General features: G+C 41.7%; 1 long non-coding RNA gene across 1 annotated transcript in view; it reads right to left on the bottom strand.

Annotated features, from left to right (window-relative positions):
- Nucleotides 1–1,583: 1,583 nt before the first annotated feature.
- LOC138066688 (uncharacterized) overlaps nt 1,584–20,024 on the bottom strand; it is a 33,809-nt gene continuing 15,368 nt past the window's right edge. The window contains exon 3 of the long non-coding RNA XR_011140061.1: nt 1,584–3,224. This is a non-coding gene — a long non-coding RNA (uncharacterized lncRNA). The remainder of the gene's footprint in view (nt 3,225–20,024) is intronic.

Genomic DNA, 20,024 nt, shown 5'->3' with positions numbered 1-20,024 from the left:
ATTACAAGCTAAAAGTTCACACTCTCTGTTCAAATATTTGCTCTGAAATCTGCTTGATTAATTTCTGTTAGTGAAGAGAAATGTAAAGATGCAACCTATGACACCCTGGGAAGAAGTGAATGTGGGTACTGATTCAAAGGGCACCCTGAAACTAATTAAAAATTTCCAACAGCGTGAGTGGGCGAAGTAATCTTTGTGTGTCTAATGCCCACTCTTACTCTTCTAACAATAGCATGGGAGTGCTTAGAAATTAAATCTAAGGTAAAAGGATGGGATATTGTAAACAAGACAATGATCCTTGTATTCTTCCTTACAATGCTAGCTAAGGTTTCTCATTAATCTCTTGAGATACTTTTGTATTTTTGAAGTCTGTAGATGACCCCTTCTTTGGACTCTGAGAGCTCCCCGGTGATGAGACTTGCACTTCAACCCTCTTGGGAATAGGCTGCTTCATTACCTGTCAATTGGCTCCTCCTGCCTGGTCTGTGATGCAGATAGAGAAAAGCCAAAAGAAGTATATCCCTTTGCTTGAGCCTGCTGTATTTAGCACGGTAGACATAGCCTAAACGAGCGAGCATTCGGATTGCATTGCCTGTGAGCCAGGTTTCTGTGGCATGCCCTGGGGGATGGGTCAGCTTTTGGACCATCAACAGTAAATATGTATTGATAATACACTGGTAACAGAGGCTGTGGATGGAGGCCTGGGTGGTCTATTCGGCAACTTTATGAAGTGACCGTTTGGTGATTAGCTATTTATACTAATTTAAAAAGTTCCAAAAACGTGGTGCAAGGAAGGAAAAGTAAATGCTGGTCCAGTAGTGGCGTGGCAGGCCTGGGGCGGTGCCTAGTTGTCCTGTGCTTGTGAGGAATCGTTAGGTTCCCGAGTGCTGGCCAACGCCTCGGTGCAGATTGCTCATGGATCACTGGCAAGTCACCAATAGGTGAGGTGCAGCTCACTTAACCAGATACACGCCTTGTCTTCCAGCTGCAGATATTTTACCACTCCTATTGATCATGTGGAAAAAGTTCAGCTCTGTCTCCACTATGTATGGAAGTAAAGTGAGCAGGCAGGAGAGCCAAGTATGCTGCCACACGCAGGAACAGCTGTGTGAACCGCTTGCTCCAGTACAAACCAGCAGCCTACAGGCCCTGCGTATGCCCTGCGGTCAGCACAACTCCCAGCACTTTACATGCAAACTCAGCCCGGAATGAGCCCCGGCCAAAGACACTGATCAAGGATTGGCATTCAGGAGCTTGGGTCAAGGCTGGGATCCTGATTCAGAGAAATGGAGAAAGTGTTGTGGAAGGTGCTGTGGCTCTTATCCTTCTCAAACTTTTGGTAGGTAGCTTAGGTAGGCAGGAAACTAATGCAGTTTGCTCCAGTTCATGGGACAGAGGGTGCCCCGTCTACATGTCACAGATATTTTTGATGTTAAAAAAAGAGTGTATGTGTGTGAAATCTTCTTTCCAACTCTGTTCACTAGGTTTCATCGTATCTGGAAGAAATGCTGTGAGTCATTTTTCTTTTATAGAAAGTTATTATTTAAAAGCTCATTGTTCAAAGTTTTTCTTTGTTTCTTTTTAATCTTTATGGTATGTTAGAAAACTTTATTCTCTTTCTCTAGCAATGACCTCACAGGCCTACTTTAGAAGAAAGCAGTTTTAAAGGCACATATATATATGCGCACACACACACACACACGCACACACACACACACGTTTTATATACACATACATACATACACACACACACACACACACACACACACACACACACACATATATGCATTATTTTTATGTATATAAGTGGAGAGGGGGTTGACTCAAAACCATTGGAAAAGTGACCATATTGAAAACATTAGCTGACCTTCAGTTTAGCAGAACTAGTTGCGGCTACTTCCTTGAACAGACACTTGAAAAAATTCCTTCTTAAACCAGACAAAACTACCCAAGCATGTAAAAGGGGACTAGAAAAATACTCATTGTATCAAAGTTAAAAGCTTAAATGAAAGGGAGAAATGAAAGTCACAGTAGGGGAAGTTACCTATTATTTAGAAATGTCTTCAGGATGACCAAGATTTCTTTCTGGAGGATGATTTGCTTTGTTTTTCATAAGCTGTAAGTTTGGATGGAGCTATTTCAGCAATGTGAACTACAGTCATTTACTTCTAACCTTGGAACAATTCAGTAATGCATATTTCCATATCAAAGGGAGTGAGAAAGGAGTTATGTGTCTTGTAGTAGTTTTTGTTGGTCTTGATAAAAGTGATACATTCCTAAAGCTGAAAACAGAAAAACAGATCTGACATGCACCAGTATTCTCCAATATGGTCAAGACAACCAAACTAAATGCTAAAATTACCTCAATACTCTAACAATTTTTTTTATTTCCAAATTTTTGGTAGTACAGAAGAAGGATTTAACCTTGCAGCATGCCCTGAAATCATCCATTTTGCATCAGATTAGTAAGCAAACCCTAAATCTGCTGAGTCCTAACAAAAAGCAACCTGTCCTTCTTCCACTTATACAAAACCAACTTTCTCCACCTTTATAAACTCTGCTAACCTCTGCGGTGGAAAAGACGCCCTTCCATTGAAGCCTAGTTATGTCAGCTCTTTGTATAAACAGATCAGTGAAGGGCTACTAAGATGGTTAAGGGACTGGAGCATCTCTCATATGAGGAAAGATTGAGAGAGCTGGGCCTGTTCAGCCTGGAGAAGAGAAGACTGAGGGGGGATTTCATCAATGTGTATGTGAGGGAAGAGTGTCAAGAGGATGAGGTAAGACTTTTCACAGTGGTGCCCAGCGACAGGACGAGAGACAATGGGCACAAACAGAAACACAGGCAGTTCTGTCTGACCATGAGAAAAAGCTTCTTTACTGTGAGGGTGACAGAGCACTGGAATAGGTTACCCAGAAAGGTTGTGGAGTCTCTGTCCTTGGAGATATTCAAAAGCCATCTGGACACGATGCTGGGCAATGCGCTCTAGGTGACCCTCTTTGAGGAGGAGGATTGGACTAGATGGTCTCCAGAAGTCCCTTCCAACCTCAGCCGTTCTGTGATTCTGCGGCCAACTCCTTGCATGCTCTCAAGCCGAGGGCACAAACCCCGGTTTGATCTCATTAGGTTTGCTGTGAGATATTTGGCTCAACAAGGAGGCAGCTGCACGTTAATGGTACAGTCTAGGCGATGAAAGCTTGCATGGCTCTTACATGTACTGTATCTGAAACAAAGAGTCAGAATCAGAACCGGTCACAAATTCCACATCACGCGTTTGCTATTTGAGAGTACTGATCCATCAGTGCTGATATGGTCCATGGATGTCGTTTTATTTCAGCACAGGTCAAATAAGCAATCTCTTGATGGTCCAACTACTGGCTTCCTCAGCAGCCAACTTCTGCTGTAATGAGTTATTATTCTTGGACCATTTGCAGCTCCTGATTTCCTCTCTGGAAAATAGAACTCTGAGGAAGGTTATTTAGAAGATTACAATTCATTGTGATCATTAAAACTGTATGTGCCTTAGGAGCCCTCCTTAACCAAAAAATGAACTTTTTTGTAAAGCCAAAGGCCATTATAATGACTCTTAATCCACTGCCACTAAGATGACTTTCTTAGATTCTTTTTGTGGGGAATCCAAACGGAAGAAAGAAAGATTATGAACATCTCGGTCTCAGATAACTTGGGGCAGAGGCATCCAACTTTTTCACAGAAGTGTTCACATTTTGCCACTAGTTTGAAACTTGCACATAACTCATACAATTAAACACTTTAGAGCAGATTTGTTTTCCTCAGTACGGTCACAGAAATGAGGTTGTGCCATAAATATTGAAAGGGAAATTAAAATGGATGGAGGAATTGAAGTTAGACAACAGCTTTTCCATGGGGTGAAATTCTGAATTTGAGAGGACTGGCCACTAGCCACATTATAAATGTTGCATTTTGGACTTGGCCAATAGCCATGCTTTTCTGCGCTAGAATTCGGCATGAGTGCAAAAAGTGTTAGAAGTATGTGTCTTACATTTTGTGTTGATGATTGCCTATAACTTCCAAAATCTGCTGGAATCTTCCTGGCCTTTCTCAAATGTCAGCAATAAGTCACTGCTGTGGCACAAATTTGCACATGGCTGGTTTTCCCAGTTAACTATATCCTTTCCAATGTTGTTGAGTATTAAAAGAGAACAAATAAAAGCCCCCAGCCTGCCTTCTTTGACACTGGGCCCTATTCATTTCTTTGTGACCAAATGGAACCTGACAAGTGCTTCTTCACCGCGCTCTTGCTGTATGAACAAGTGTTGATAACATGGGTTGAAAGACACGGTCTGGGGCCACCATGCCCAGCTGTTTCTTCACTAGTTACCACTGTGCTGTCTCTCTTTCTTTTCAGGTTGGCAAGTGTGCTTCCAACTAGCCTCACATTTTGTCTCCAGGGTACTTTATCTTTGGTGCTGCTTGCCAAAGACAATAGATGAGCCTCTTTACCAATGCTGAATGAGATGCCTTTGTGTAGACTTAATCTTTGGTGAAACAGGTTTGTCCCTGCTGCTTACAAAATTTGCTGCGCTTAGTGCCAAGAAATGCATCTGCTGTTGGCCCTGTCACTTTGCTCTACTGAAACAACACTCATTTTGTATTTCTGGGCTCTGCTGTGCTGATTTGCTAAGCAATGCAGTTTAAGGAGAATAATTTATTTTTATACTTTATGATAATGGTACTTATTTAACTTGCTGAATTTTCACTAAGCAGAAGAACAGCTTGATTCCCTGATACAGAACTGGTCCTACCGCAGGGTGTATAGCCCAATATTGGGGGTGAGGACGTCTGTAGTATTGCAGTCCTGCAAAACATAGCTTGTATGAGCAAATAAATAGTAAATACACTGACCTGTTAGAAATAGAACGAGCTCTGAAATGTATGTCTTTTTCATGCTGTGGGATGGCCACAACATGAAAGCTCTGAATTCAGTTTAAGCTCTGAATTTTGATGTGGCCTTCTTTGAACAGAACTGTGGTACCCAGGGCTGCTGTACTTCAGCTGATGAGTCCAGGAAGTGGCCAGTAGCCCAAACTGCTCCTGAGACCCAGCCCTAAACATCCATTTCCTCACAGAGTCAAACTATATACAAACCCCTTGTCACAGGCCGCGCTCGGGCTTCTGGTCCGTATTGTCTGCATAGGCTCGAACAGGAGGTGCCATTGCAATACATGCAGGCATCTAGGCAGAGCTTGCTAAAACCCAAATTCATTTACTCTGCAGGAATAATATTTCTGGAAGTTTCTCCTAGGGAATGCCTTATCCCAAGTGCCTTCCTACTGGGACAGCTGGCAAATTTGACTTCAAGCATGATCTTGAAGCAACTCGTAAAAGATACTGTACATGTGGGGTGAACGCCTTCCTAGGGACGACATGAACTAGCTTCCTTCATTAAAATATATCCTGTCCATAAATATACGCTGCATTCCCTTTTAGACTGTTTTCTTAAAATGTCAGTTTGCGTTAGACATCATAGTAACTAAGTGAACAGATTACATGCATACTCATATCTTATTCACCCTCCCTCTGTAATCCGCAACTCTCCTGTCAAATATCTGTTCACGTTACATTTTGACTGGTAAAGAATAGCCATCAGTAGACAGCTTTAGAAGATCTTACCAAACCAAGAATTCTACATAGTTGTTTCTAAGTCACAGTTTAACCCTTTGCCAAAGGAAAATAAAAACACTTGAGATGCCACTTTACAGTGCTAACAAACTGCCAGGTCAGCTCTCACATGCAGTCAGGAAGGCTGAGGCTGATGCCAAATGCTGTGAAGCACAGAGGATAATATCCGAGGAAAAGATATTTTTTGCAGTGAGCTCCCCCTAATCTAGGCTCTACGTTTTCATTGCTACCCTGTGTTTATGTTATGAGCAAGGATATCCATGTGTTGGCTATGCTTCAGTCTCTGCCAAGGACAACGGCCTGAGAGTAGCAGATTACCGTCCTGAAATAACAGAAGTCAAAGAGGGAAAAGGTTACTTGACAAGTCCAAGCACAGCAGAGTTGTCTCCTGCTCCACACTATCTAGTACTTTGTGCAGACTGCTTTTTAAAGCCTCTCGCTGCCTGGCTCTTGCTACATCTCTTGAAACAAGTCTTCTGTTTAAAAAAATCTCAGTTGACAGCCATCCTAAACTTTGACTCCTTGCTTAGCTGTCATAATACTTCCAAAAACCCAGTAAATATTTTAGATGGATAGCAGATGATACCAAGGGTCTGAAAATGAAATTAGGATACACTGCTTCTTACAGTATAATGCACATTGGTGTCCAAGCTTGAATGAGGACATGATATTTCACGGTATTTTGTGTCTCCCCATACAGAGCACAGTTGAAGCAAATAGTTCCTTTGCTGGTCCCTGTGACCCTAGTATCCCTGAGCAACAGAAAACGTGACGCAAAACTAGCAGGTCTCCTGAGATATGCTTTTAAAATAACCTTAACAGATCTACCCCTTTGTTCTGCTTCCTAGAGGGCCAGAATGTTGGTTTTACTTACTATGTGTGGCTGCAATAGATGAAAGCCTGAATCAGCTTCTCTTTTAAGCCCTTTCTTGTGGAAAGTTGAGCCTCAAATATATCTGATGGTCTAGGAAGGCAGATGGGCTTCCTAATTCTATTGACCCTATCTTGCTTTATTCATGAAAGAGGATCTCCCATTGAACTCGGGGAGACTTGTAATGCAATCAGGATTAAAGGTTTGGCCTTAATACTTCCTCAAAGGTAGCTATGTAAAGAAAAAATTCTGATTTTTCTCCTTTAAGGTCTTTCTCGTGCATATTTGCTTGTTACCTGGTTGATCTTTTCCTTTACTTTGGCATTTTTTCCCTGGATCACTTGTCTGTCCTAGTGCACATTGTGATGTTTTAAGCCAGGGTAACACAGACTGTTAAAGGAGTCAGAAAACTTTGCCCGGAGTTATTAAGGAATTGGACAGTAGAGGGTGCACCGTGAGCAATAAATTTAGCTTCCAGCTCCTGTCCCCTCGGATCATGGTTACCTTTCTGACTCACCAGCTAAAATGAGTCCACAGTCAATGCCTGAACAATGGTCCCACAAAGATAGCCTGCGATCAGGTTACGAAGCTGATGAAACCCTTAAGTGGTCAGTGTTCAGCAGTGTTTTGCAAGTAATGCCTTGCAAATTCCCTTCTCTTACTCAGCATAGTCCTTACCATATAACGTGTGGATGCTGCTGCGAATAATCTAGATATGAAGTGAATCATGCTCTTCTTCCCTTTTTCCTAATCCTGAGCTGCTCCAATATTCATATACTTTTCATAATTCTGGCTGTGGATCAAGATCATGAATCAACCTGTTCTTAGTTTTGTTAAAGAAGGATCATGAATTATTCATACTCTGGCAAAAGGCATGATGAAATAATTAGGCATTAAGAATGCACTGTAAATCAACCATGAACACAGACCCTTCCAAGTTGAGACTATATTTCAAAAAGATTTATACCCATATAGATCATAAATATCTGGCAAATAGTTTCCTGGTTTCCTGAAACAAAAACAAGGCTCATCTTTTTGGCAGCTTGTAATGAACTGGAGATGTAGAATGTGAAGAGAAGTTGTAGTGATTCTTATTCTGCATCTTTTCATCTTAACATAGGTCCTTAGGTTAGTGAACATTCAGTTTAGGCAGTCTGGCAAATTCAAACTCTAATCTGGCAAATTTAAGATAATCGTAAAACAGGTAAATTACAGTTCAGCGATTAATTAGTATAAACACTTGGCAAGGCAACAATTAAATTTCTATATGCTTAATAGCAAGCATCAATTCATCTCTTGGGTTTTTTTGGTCCAGGCCTCTGAAGGCAGCATGGCAACCAGTACAGTGTGGCAGTATCTGTTTATTATCTTATTTCCTTTTTGGTAGAGGAATGGGAAAAAATGCAATTTAATAAAGATTTGTATAGCCATTAGAGGGAATATGTTTTTAAGTAGTTGGTCCTGTGGGCTACAATAGGTTCAACCAGCATTTTGGTTGTTCAGAGATTATCAGTGCTCTGTGGCCTTTGTCATTATTAAATAAAAGATTAATTATGAAAAAAAATGTAAAAAAAAGTCTCTTTTATTCTGGAACTGCAAATCCACAAAATAACTTGTATGAGGTGGAGGAAGTACGATTTTTGGAATATAGTTTACCTAGAACAGACGCAGTAAAAAAGATCAGCACATGCAAGGTAATGGACACCATGCTGAATCAAAGATGCTAACCCTTTCTAAATGCCTTAGAGAAGCTAGTGTTAACGTGTTTCTGCTTACTGTGCATGTTCAACCTACTAGACATGAAAAAAAAAGTAGATGACAACCAAAACATATTGATAAACAAGGCATCCACAACCCAGATACAATGGTCTGATTGAAATCACACACACACACACACACACACACACACACACACACACACACACACTCACACAAAAGGTTTCTTGTGACAATGCAACCACTTTAGAAAACCCAATCGGGGGCTACACAACTGCAAATGCACCATTCATAGTTCTGTATGTTTAGAGAAGAACTGGAAAGGAACACTGAAGAACACTTACTTGCAGAAGTTTGAACTGTCTCCAATCTAAACATGAGAGCACAAAAAATAAGTGCAGAAATTATGTTATTCTAACAACACAGTTGTATGCTAATGTAAGGAAACATGCACCATATAAACTGATGAGCCTGTGTGTTCTTGGAAGAACCCTGTAATACCACAAAAACTACCTAGGGCTATGCATTGGGCCATAGCTGTGCTTCACTGGGAGAAAAATACAACTGTGTTGAAAAGACACAAGAATGGAAAGCTGTTCACTCCACAATTGACCGTAAGCAGTATTGAAAATGAGCAACTCCTGTTGGTAAACTCACAGTGTAGTCTGAAAACACATCCTTATAAACAGGAAGTGAAAACTATCATAGGCTACCACATCCACTGGGGGAAATACACAATCACACAATCAAAATGCGTGTGAAACACCCGGCTGCAGGAATCTAAGGTTGGCCAATATCTGGGAGGTGTTAGGCTGCTACAGGAACACAAAGTGCTTGCAGTCATTCTGCTTTTGCCATCAGGCATAGCTTTTTAAAACTGACTCTTCATTGCCATAGATGCCTCTCATACCATTTGTACTGCTTATCTAGAGAAATAGGCTTTCTTGATTAATAGCGGCAATACATACCACGCACAGTGGACTCTGTGTTCCTTGTTCAGGATTTCAGTGAAATATATGCTTACTAGATTTTTTCTCATGCTTGCAGAGGAGAACTCAATGGCAAAGTCTTTCCATCGTATATAAATTACATTTCTAGCATTATAAGTGTAAACTGAATGAGCAGTATTACCTCAAAAATGAAGTTACATGGCATACTGACAACATTAAGGCATACCAAAGAATCTTTGAAATATACTGATTTTTTAGAAGGCCATTTAAAATTTATACACAACTTCATGGGCCTTCAGACCTGATTCTGAATTTTATGGCATGATTGTGGAATGCTTATGAGATATCTAAGGAGATGCACCTGATAATGATCAGGTCCTAAATATAATCAATCAAAGCCTTATGTCCTTATATCTATAGCAACTATAACAGCCCTAACACATGATTTTGTGACATTTTCATTTAAATATGAGCACACATTTCTGTTTTTCAGCTATTTGATTTGAAAGGTCTGGTCACTCTTATCTATTTTTCCTCCCACTGTCCTCTGCTAGCTATTAGATTCAAATTTGTTAATAGCATGTCTGGTTTCACACTTCCTTAATCCTCACCTCCAAATCCTGGTGAAGGGGATTTTGATAAACACCTTCTAACCAGTTATTCAGGAAAAGATGATGACAAGACTCTGCAATTAGGTGCTGCTATATGAATGAATTAGTATCCCCTTCCTAGAGAAGAGAAAAGAGTACTTATTGTGAGAGGAAACTGACTCCAGTGATTTGACATATGGAAGTGGCCTAGAAAGCACCTCCTTTGGCCTGGGCCTAACACTGAGCTCAGCTATGGAAAATATGAGTGCTATCTTCCGCTGTGTTACCCTGTCATCCTCAAATCATCCTTAGTGGTCTGGTTGACCTATGCTGGTAGGTTCAGTGTCAGAGCAAGGGCAGCTGTGGCTGTGTTTCCAGGAATGTGCAGACAAGCATCTCTCAAGTGCAGTATTGAGACAGTCTACTTGGCAAGACAAAGCACTGTCAGGCTGGACTACCAAGTCCTACTGGGATGGTACCTTTTTTGCAAGAAGGAACAATGAGAAGCAATCAAGCATCAATAAGAAGCAATGGTGTAAGTCCATGATAGCACGTTAAGGAATCACGGTGTTTATATTTGATAACAATCCACCTCTGAACTAATTCTCAGTACCTGAATGTTTACATGTGGGCCTGGCTTCCGAAGACTTGTGGGTACAAGCCGGTTAGTTGTTTCCGGCTCTGACTTTGATAAAGGAGGCTGATGTGACTCATCCCTTTTACTGCACAAGGAACCTTTAAGACAACCTGAAGCCAGTTCACGACCAACTTGAACTTTAAATGCTGCAGATTGAAACCCACTTCTGTATGTGGAGGAGGAGGTTTTAAAGCCAGAGGAAGGCAAGGACAACAGAGCTGAGTGGAAAGACTTGCTCGAGACATAGAACGATGGAAGCCCAGGAGATGGGGAAGGCAGAGAAATGGCCATGTGCCAGGCAGTGAACCTACATGGGTGCCATAGAAGCTGAGTATGCATCCTGCCTCATGCAATCTCCTGGATACCTACCTGCATACGATCTCCCTGCATCCCAGGGAGCACTGGCAGATGAACACTGGGAAACAAGTATCAGAGCTTGCAGAATACCAAACCTCCCCAGGAGACTGCCGTGTTCATGGGCAGGTTGCGGTCCTGAACCCAGAGCTCCTGGTTGGCTGCTCGCAGGCTTCTCCTACCCTCCCACTCTCAGCTGCTGTTCCCAATGCACAGTCACCCTGCTATCCATGGGGAAGCAACAGGTGTTGTCCTCCTGCTTTCTGGGGGATGGTTTGCTGGAGAAAAGTGTGATTGAATAACCTTCTCAATTCCTGTTTTGTGGGAGTCAGATATTGTCTCTACTGCACAGAAAGGATACTGATTTCAGTGAAAACTTCTGAAGACATCAGCATTGCAGACAAGCAGATAACGTTGTTCTGTGGTTTGGTGTTCATAGGGGCCTCTAAATGCCCATGTACACGAATGTGCGTTTGCACACACGCGCCACGTGAAAATCAGAGGGAAAAGAAAAAGCAAATGAAACACTGGTAGTTATCTGCTTTCATTTTTAATTGTTCTGCTAATATTATGGGTCATGTCCAGCAAAAGTTTTGTTCACAGTGCTCTCCAGGGAGTTACTGGAGCGGCAGAGCTTTGCCCATGTACATGCCTAGAGACTGGAACACAGCAACTGGCAAAATATAGTTGTGAGTGATGGTAAGACCCAGTCTGAAATGTGTCTGAGAAGAAAACTCTGCACCTGATTTCACTTTCTAACATTATTCACGGCCTGGCACTGGGAATTCACACAAATATGAAGGACTTTTAAGACAAAAGAGAAGAGTCTGTTATATACCAGTGGCCAGGACTGTGGCTGGACTTGATGAGTATTTCTTCTCTGGAAAGTTTTGCATGTTCTATAAACAGCTTCTATTTCTTGGTAACAGAAACTGCTCAAGGGAGCTCATACATCCTTATAACAAATGCAGAAAAGGAAGAAATTATTTTTCGCAGAGGTTATCAGGAAATCTGCTGGTTTTGTTTACACAAAGCTATTATAAATGACCAAGGAGAAACACTGAATCCAAAGTCCGCTTGGATGGAAAAAGGAACAGCAACTGCTCTTTCTTCCCCCAATCCCTGCATGACAGCTTCGCCAGCTCCCTGGGCAACTGCCGTATTTCTTACCTAGTAAGAACTGATTTTTACCATTACAAAGAGCACATTTTTTTTGCAGTTGAGGGAAAATGCCTTCACATACCATGACTGTTATCTGTTTGTTTGTTTGTTATGGTACTGTCCTGAAGCCTTGGCTTGCACACAGACCCTTTTCATGCTGAATTCCCCACAAACACAGGTCAGGATATATTCCATGGCCTGGAGGGCCAACATCTGAGGAGTATTGGCTATGTTCATGGAGCAGCTGAGCCTGCTCTCAAAATCCAGAAACACCTTAAACTACCTTGCATCCCCACATAAAAGCCTCTAGCTCAGTCACCGCAAATCTACAGCTTGGGCTCTGGCTCCCTATAATGTCAGCAAATGCAAAAAAAGAGCCAGGATCCACATCCTGAGCAAAAGTATTGTGTGTTCCAGTCTGTCCATGGGAAAGGGAGACAAAAGGCTGCGACCATGCAAGCTCTGACAGGTGGTGAACTGAAGGGCTCACACACAGCTCTCCCCCTCTCCTCTCTCAACCTGCATCTCAAGGTTGGGTCAGGCCTGCAGGCACAGGTCCTCTCCTCTGCCTTATGTCTGTGGGTGTAGGGTCATGTCTTTGTGAGAAGACACATGTCCATTGTGAGAAGGAGGTCTGTACAGTCAGATTGCATTAAGGACAGAAATGGTCCCGCCATCTCTAAGCCTCTTCAGGATGACCACATGGTGGCAGGGGTTTGGTGCAGTGCTTGTTTGGCACATGTTTGGGAGCAGGATCCCTTCTCCTAGGCTGTCCAGCACCACCGGTGGTGTTTTATCTGCTGTGAAACAGGGAGGAAAGGTGTTGGGAAGGGAGTCATCAGCTTTGCCATAAGGGGCTGTGGCATACCTTTAGCACAGGTATGCATCTTCAAATCAGCACTGATCTTTGGATCTTGTGATCAGAATTCACCACTTTTCCTGATAAGACTGGTTTAAAACCTCTCTCTCAATGGCGCTGTCACACCTTGAGAGCAGCCTAAATGTTTTGTAGACGGTGCTGAGTTGCCAGGACAAGACTTGCAATACTGGATGAGACATGGGAAGGAAAGAGGCAAATCGTTCTTAAAACACAGCAAATGTCAGCACTCTCACAGACCTTATTCAAGGGAGTGTTTGCCTCCCTTAAGGCAACACCACACAAATACATTGGTTTAATTTCCCTGTAATGCTGGTCTTGCTGTCTGCTTCCACAGAGGGAATCCCTTTGTGTACTTCATCTCCCGTTCAGCATGTGTGTTGGGGTTGCCTTTCTGTGAAACCAGAGTGTTAGTAACACGGGAGAGAAGGGAGCACCTGATGCATGTTTGGACTTCGCCTGAAATATAGTTGACACTTGGCTACAGCCAAGAGCTCAGAGGCATTTGTGGGTCCCTCAGTCTAGATTTCACCTCTTTCTTTCACTCAACCAGTTCTTGGGGGGAGAAGAAAAAAACCTGTAATTTTTAACCTTTCTCCTTCCAAATAGATCAGACTTTTTACTTAATGACAATCAATGGCAAGGTCAAGATTTTTTTGAGGAGTATGTGTGAGGGTTGGATTTTGCAAGGAAGCAGATCTGGAAAGTAGTGTGGCAAGACCCCAATAATGTAATACTATTGGCTCATGATAAACACCTTGAAGGTAAGAGGAGGATCACTAGGCTCCCTAGGCTTAAGTCCTTAATGGCAGTTCTTTGTACAGTTACATCTTTTTGACGAAGGTAGAAGGAGAAACATTTATCCATATGATGGGTACTCCACTGGTGTCCAAAATTACTGGGTGTATCTTCAGTGCAGAGATAATGGTGGGGAGGGAGAGGCAAAGAGGGAAAGTGCTGCTTATTTATAAGCAGCAAATATTTAAGTAAATATGTAGGAAAGGGGAAATTTTCCCTCTACCTACAAAGGAAAACTTTTTTTTTTTTTAATGGCTAATGCTAAATGTTTCCATATGTTTGATGCACTAGGAGGGTGCTGGCAGGTGCCATTAGGGAAACAGAGCACAGGGCTGTTCACGTTCAGCACGCCACTGGGGAGGCACAGGCTCCTCAAGCTCCTAGTTGGGTTAGTTTTGGCACCTGAGCTGTTTCAGAAGAAAGTACAACAAGTCTTTGATGGTCTAAAGAGAGATTTTGATCTATGGAAAAGTAGCGGAATAACATGACCAGCGGCTCGGAGCAGCTCTGGAAAGAACCAGATTGACTGGACTAAACCTCAATAAACAAAAATGTAAATTCTCTGTAGCAGAAGTAAGGTACCTGGAAGAAAAATTAACATACCACAGAGCACAAGTAGATCACTGTGAAACTGAAGCCAGCACCTCTTGCTTGCTCCAACAAACCGACCAGGAAGGAGCACAACAATTCTTTCGAGTAGAATATGGGAACATACAGGGGTAATCTAGCTGAACAAATCAGCAACCTGAAAGCATTATTGTGCAAAGGTATCTATTCAGTCCAGATAGGTTTTGAGAAACCGAAGAAGCGAATTCAAGACTTTCCAGAATGGGGATAATAAGGAATAAAAAAATGAATTTGTCCCTGGAAAACTCCAAAGAGCATGTAGTATTGTTCTGAAACAAATATCACATAAGAAGGGCACTAGCAATGTGTACATTTTGCACGTTTTGTGTATTATAAAAATCTATACTTGTCCTGGGCCTAAATCCACATGTGTGAAAAATGTCACTTTTTTGTTTATTTGCTTTGGTAAGAGGTCTGCTTTAGCTAAAAATATCTACAAGCCCCCATTGTCTTTGCAGAAAGGGCCAGGTAAGCCTCTCCCAAGGATACGAGGGGTATTTTTTTCAACTATGAGCTGAATACAAACTTGGGAGAGACTTAGTGTCAGTAGACAAATATATTCAAGTGCTGTGGTGAGACTCTAGAGTTACATTTTGATCATGTCAAGTTTATAAATTCCCCTTCAAGTCTCAGAAGAATGGTTATGTGAGCTGCCATTGAGAAAAAAATCTTACAGAAAAAGTGTCTGGGTCAGTGTATTCCCAGCTCTTTTAATCACTTGCATGTTAATACTAAATATATTTTTCTTTTAAAGGCTTCTTGTAATTGCCATGTACAACAGAAAAATATCTTAACACATATCATATGAAAGCCATTTAATAATGGGAAGAACCATGCACGGGGCTGCAGATATTTTGTACTGGTTTCAAAATTACAGTGAGAGAGTGGAAACTATTTAGATGCTGCATATGACAGAAATATAGTTCAAATAAAGTAAAAGGGCCTTTTTGTTGGCATAGGAGCTATAGATCTTTTGAAATAAAGTAATTATGAAATTGTTTGCTAGCTAGAAATAAAATAAACATCGTAGTCATCCCAGATTGCTTTCACTTTCCTGAGATACTGTTACAAGGAGGTACTGGAAGTGCATACCAAGTTTTAGTAGCTAGGCAGTGTTTTCATGAAAAGTTCATGTCTGACAATGGGCTGCAGTTTAGGTAATTTGGAAGGAAACAACAGTTTTAGATGCTTAACCACTAGTTCCTATTATTTCCCATCAAGCAGTTGGAAAATATTATCAAAATAATAAAATGTCTCCTAGAAAAAGATTGCTGAATCAGACTGTGATTTGTGGTGGGAACAGCCAAGCTGCAGAACGGCACTAATGAATCATGGGTTATCTCCTGCTGACAATTTTTCAGCAGAAATCTAAAGATAAGAATGTCTGCCGTATTAGAAACTTATACTGCAATTGCTGGGAAATTGCAATTATACAGAAAGACAAATAAAGCTATATCAAAACTCAACATGATATAGTCCTGGAGCTGCCGCAGTTTCATGTAAATTGGCCATGATAGGAAATACTGTTCTCAGACAGCAGGGATCTAATCAGCTTTGCAGTTTTATGAAGTTGTGACTCTACTCTTATGAAGTTGTGAGAACTCTCACAACTCTTCATATGGAGAAATAGGTGACATCCCCAAAGATGGAGGTATAGCTAGAAAAATGGAGATGGGGATGGGAAATAAGGATGTTGAGCTAATTGCTAATTGCTTCATCTGAGAATGCCTCCGGTAGATGACAGTCCTGACAGGCTATGAGGGAGCTCAGAGATGAGACAAGCAGAGCTAAGGGACAACCCGCCGCCTAACAAAGTTCTGACGACTTAGGAGAAACCTGCAGGTTTACCTGATGGCATACGACATGCTGTGGATTGACTGGACATTTCTTGGCATTCAGTATTATAGAATATATGGACTTTCTGTACTATGTTAATGTTGACAGAAACTGTTGTTTTTTTAGGCTGTAGGAAGGAAGCAGTGGGCAAGAGGTCTCTGAGAAGAGGCAGCTAGAAGAAGCTGTTGTTACCTTGTGTTGGGCAGAGGGCTAAAATTACAGACCACAGATTAGTTTGACCTGAGCCATCCCGCGAAGCAGACTCTGCCAGGCTCATTGGCACAGTGTCGCTACTGAACAACACAAGAAGAACCTTGTTTCTAGATCTTCTTAAAGCTTCAGTGCACTGCTGCTGCTATACAATCAGTGAATGATTCAGGCCACAGCCATCTGTGTAAGAGCCCAGCAGCTTGTCGCAGGGTCAGTTCCACTCTTGTTCCTATTTAGTACACGACACATCACGTGGGTAACTGGAGGCTGTGTGCTCAGGGAGTAGGATCCTGTCCTCCAAATTAGATGCTTTGTTGGGAATGTTTTTTGTTCTGGGACAGGCTGTGGCTGGACGAATTTACCCTGCAATCACTTACTGCTGTATGAATGGCTGTACTGATAAAGCTTTTGTGTTTATGTGCTTGCTAACTTCAAAGGACTCTCTCGCCTATATGAATCCAGATCAGATTTCAGGAGTTGCATTAAAATCCAGTAAGGGGCCAGATGGCTGACTGTTTGAAGAAGAACTTTCATGTTAGGCTTTTAAAAAGGGGAAGAATAAAACAGAACTCTAAACTAATAGCAAGGTTAGAATGATATTTTAGTCTCAGCCACTACCCTCTCTTTATTTCCCACTCCATTCCTAACTAAGCAGTAATTCATTCTCCTGAAACTTGCCTCAGCCCCAAATTAAAATCTTCGAAGCATTTTGTTTTTTTCTTCTTACATATCATGTTCCCTCCGCACTGTCCTTGGGTGGTACTATTTGTGGTTCAGTGAGGACAGAGCCATCCTCTATATACTGGCAGGAAAAACCAGCAAATCTTGTCTGGCAGTTTAACCTAGTAAACTAAATTATCCAACCTGAATAGACAAAGGTATATTGTTGCTATGATTGCAGGTCCCATGAACACGGCTGACATCCCCACCAGCTCTATCACCAGCACAAAGACTCCCTCCCACTTCTCTCCTTCCTTCAGCCCTTCCCTGCCACCCCTCAAAACTCCAAAAGCTCACGTTTTACAGTGTCTCCGCTCTTAAACTAACATTTATCAAAAAGAGCTAAATGGCCTGAGGGAGTGCCTATTGCACTTAAATTGCTTATGTGCACAAAACATTTATCAGGGTTCTTGAAGATCTCAGAACATCATAAAATAAGCTTAGATGGTCAAAAAATCTGGAACTTGCAGCCAGTGAAGTGAGGAACTGAAAAGATAGATATTAGTCACTTGATTCCTGCTTGTGAGAGATAGTGATGTGGGTAACCAGTGTCAGGAAGACATGAATGCACATTTTGTGGAAACAGGAGTATTTGGTATTTGGGGGTGGGGCTGCTTTTCTGGAAAAATCAAAATAGCAAATGGAAGCCAATAGGATTCTATAGACACTTAAAAGGTTACAGTAGAAATTACTGTCACTGAAACTGTATAATTCCATTGTAAGCCATTTTATAGACAGTTGTAGCTAGATTATAGAGAAACTGCTATTTAATTCTACAGTTTCTAAAAAAATCCCTTCTGGACTTTTCCAAAAGATCAAGGAAGCAAAGGGTGGGGAAACATCTGGGAAGCAAAGGGTGGAAGCTCCTGTGGGGATTCCTGGCTAGATTTAAGACTTCTGACATTTGTACTGCTATTCAGCTACAGCGTGGGTGAAGAGTCTACAATAAGCAACTGTAGTTTCTTTTCTGCACACAGAATATACATGAGAAGATGCTGATTTCCTTCACCACCCCCAAAAGAAATGGTCTGATAAATTTTGTTAACTTTTTGTGAACTTTTTATCTGTTCCTATACACATAAAACATGCACTGTACTAGAAAAAATGAGGCTCTTCATAAGAGTGTTGTAAGAATAAAGTTCAGCAAGGATAGTGAGTTATATAGATATAATAGAGAGCCAGGAAAGTACTTTGGTGGTGCCAAATATGCCTCATGTCATGTTAATTACCTATTTCTTTCAATACTTGGAATTACTATTTTTTCCCCTGGAGGATATTTAGCAAAGCTACTTCATCTTTTGATATACTTGGATCTGAGTGCATCTCCAGCTGGAGAAAAAACAAACAAACGTTCCAAATAATGTGTTCAGACTTGTGCATTTTTAAATCAAAATCATATGCAAAGCTTTGGATAAAATGTATTGGCTTTGCGAAGCAGCGTAATTTTGTTCATATTTGCACTTCAAAAGGCTATATGGGGAAATCCTAACTCAACTGTTGATGAATTTGCTAATAAATCAGCATCCTGAGCGTATCCCTGCAGTGCTCAGTTACAAAAACTGACTCTGCGCTACTTGGCCAGTCTGTTGATATTTGTATTGCTACAAAATTGCAGACTCAGCAACATCCAGGAGGCTCTTGCCAACCGCAAGTTTTGAACTACTGTAATGACCTTGCTCAACAAACACACTCGTTATTTTTGACGCAGGGGCAATTTACCAACCCGTCTGTGCGCTGTTTGGTTGACATTCCCAGAAGTTATCATGTATTTGGAGGGTTGCTTAATGTATAGCTAGGAGTTATTTTTGAACTGGACTCAAGTTTTGTAACACTTCTATTGACTTCTTTAACCCCTAAGTGAATCATGGAAAATTGCATCTGCTCTTTGCTGTGGGGTTAGAAATGTGATCTTTTTTTGGATGTTTATATGGAGCACTGTGATAGGGATCTCTTTACACTGCACCAAATCAAAACAGAGCTTGGCCCATGGCACATAGTCCTGTGATTTACAGGCTGAAACAAGTTTCAGCTCCAGCCTCCCTAGTAACTCAGGCTTTCAGCTGGAAATACAATCTCTATACCTCTGAAGCTGAGAGAAGCCATTAGTCAGAGAACTTTCCCCGAGGCAATGTGTCCTTGCAAAGAAAAAAAAGGGGAGGGGGACTCTGTAGCTAATTAGGTCAGTTAAAGTTCCCTAAATTTGTCAGCAAATCTTTGCTGTTTTCAGCATGCATGCACATAAGCCTGCATGCACAAATAGTTATGCTTCCTCCCTTGCATGCACACAGACACATAGCATCCTGCAACTTTTAGAGCAGAAAGTTGATTACATGTTATTAAGGAGAAAAATGCAGGTTTCACATGTCAGGCTATAATGCCAGAAGCACACATAGAGAATTGTTCATGAATGTTGGCTGAACTATTTCTCTCAAACTTGGGAACTGACTGAGCAGCCTCCCATGTGCCTCCCAGCTACTGACAACAGCTCAGGACCCACATTTATTTTCTGTTGCTTTTTTTATCCCCTGCACGGGGCAGCTAGAGGTATTTTGGCATTTCATTAAAAATAATTGGAGAAATATTGCGGATTGCACTTGTGGGTATAACCTAAAGCAAGCAGCACAAAACCTGCCTGTAGTGCTTGAACACATCTCCACCCTCCGGAGTGCCTGCCCGCTATTTTGCTGGGGGTTACTACCTTTTCGCAGGCGTTGCTCCAGCAGAGGAGGGAGCCTCTCCCTTAACCTCTGCCATTTACAGGCTGACCTCCTAGCTTAAACCAGCTGTGTGAGATTTACAGCAGCAAGAGCTTGTATCTGAAGACTTACATAGGGGTCCCAGCACATGTAACATCACATACATAAGAAATTAAGCATTCTGGAGGCTTTGATCAGCATCGGCGCTCTGTATACATAGCTGCTTCTACCAGTTTCCCCACAGTCACGATGCATTATATGTACCGACTTGGACTTTGGTGTTGTTAGCCACTGCCAAATGCTCACTGGTGGTCACTGG

The sequence above is a fragment of the Struthio camelus genome, chromosome 1 (genome assembly GCF_040807025.1).
Source record: "Struthio camelus isolate bStrCam1 chromosome 1, bStrCam1.hap1, whole genome shotgun sequence".
Lineage (NCBI taxonomy): Eukaryota > Metazoa > Chordata > Aves > Struthioniformes > Struthionidae > Struthio > Struthio camelus.
Note: the sequence above shows the minus strand (reverse complement) of the source record. Positions and strands in the feature narration are given on the sequence as shown.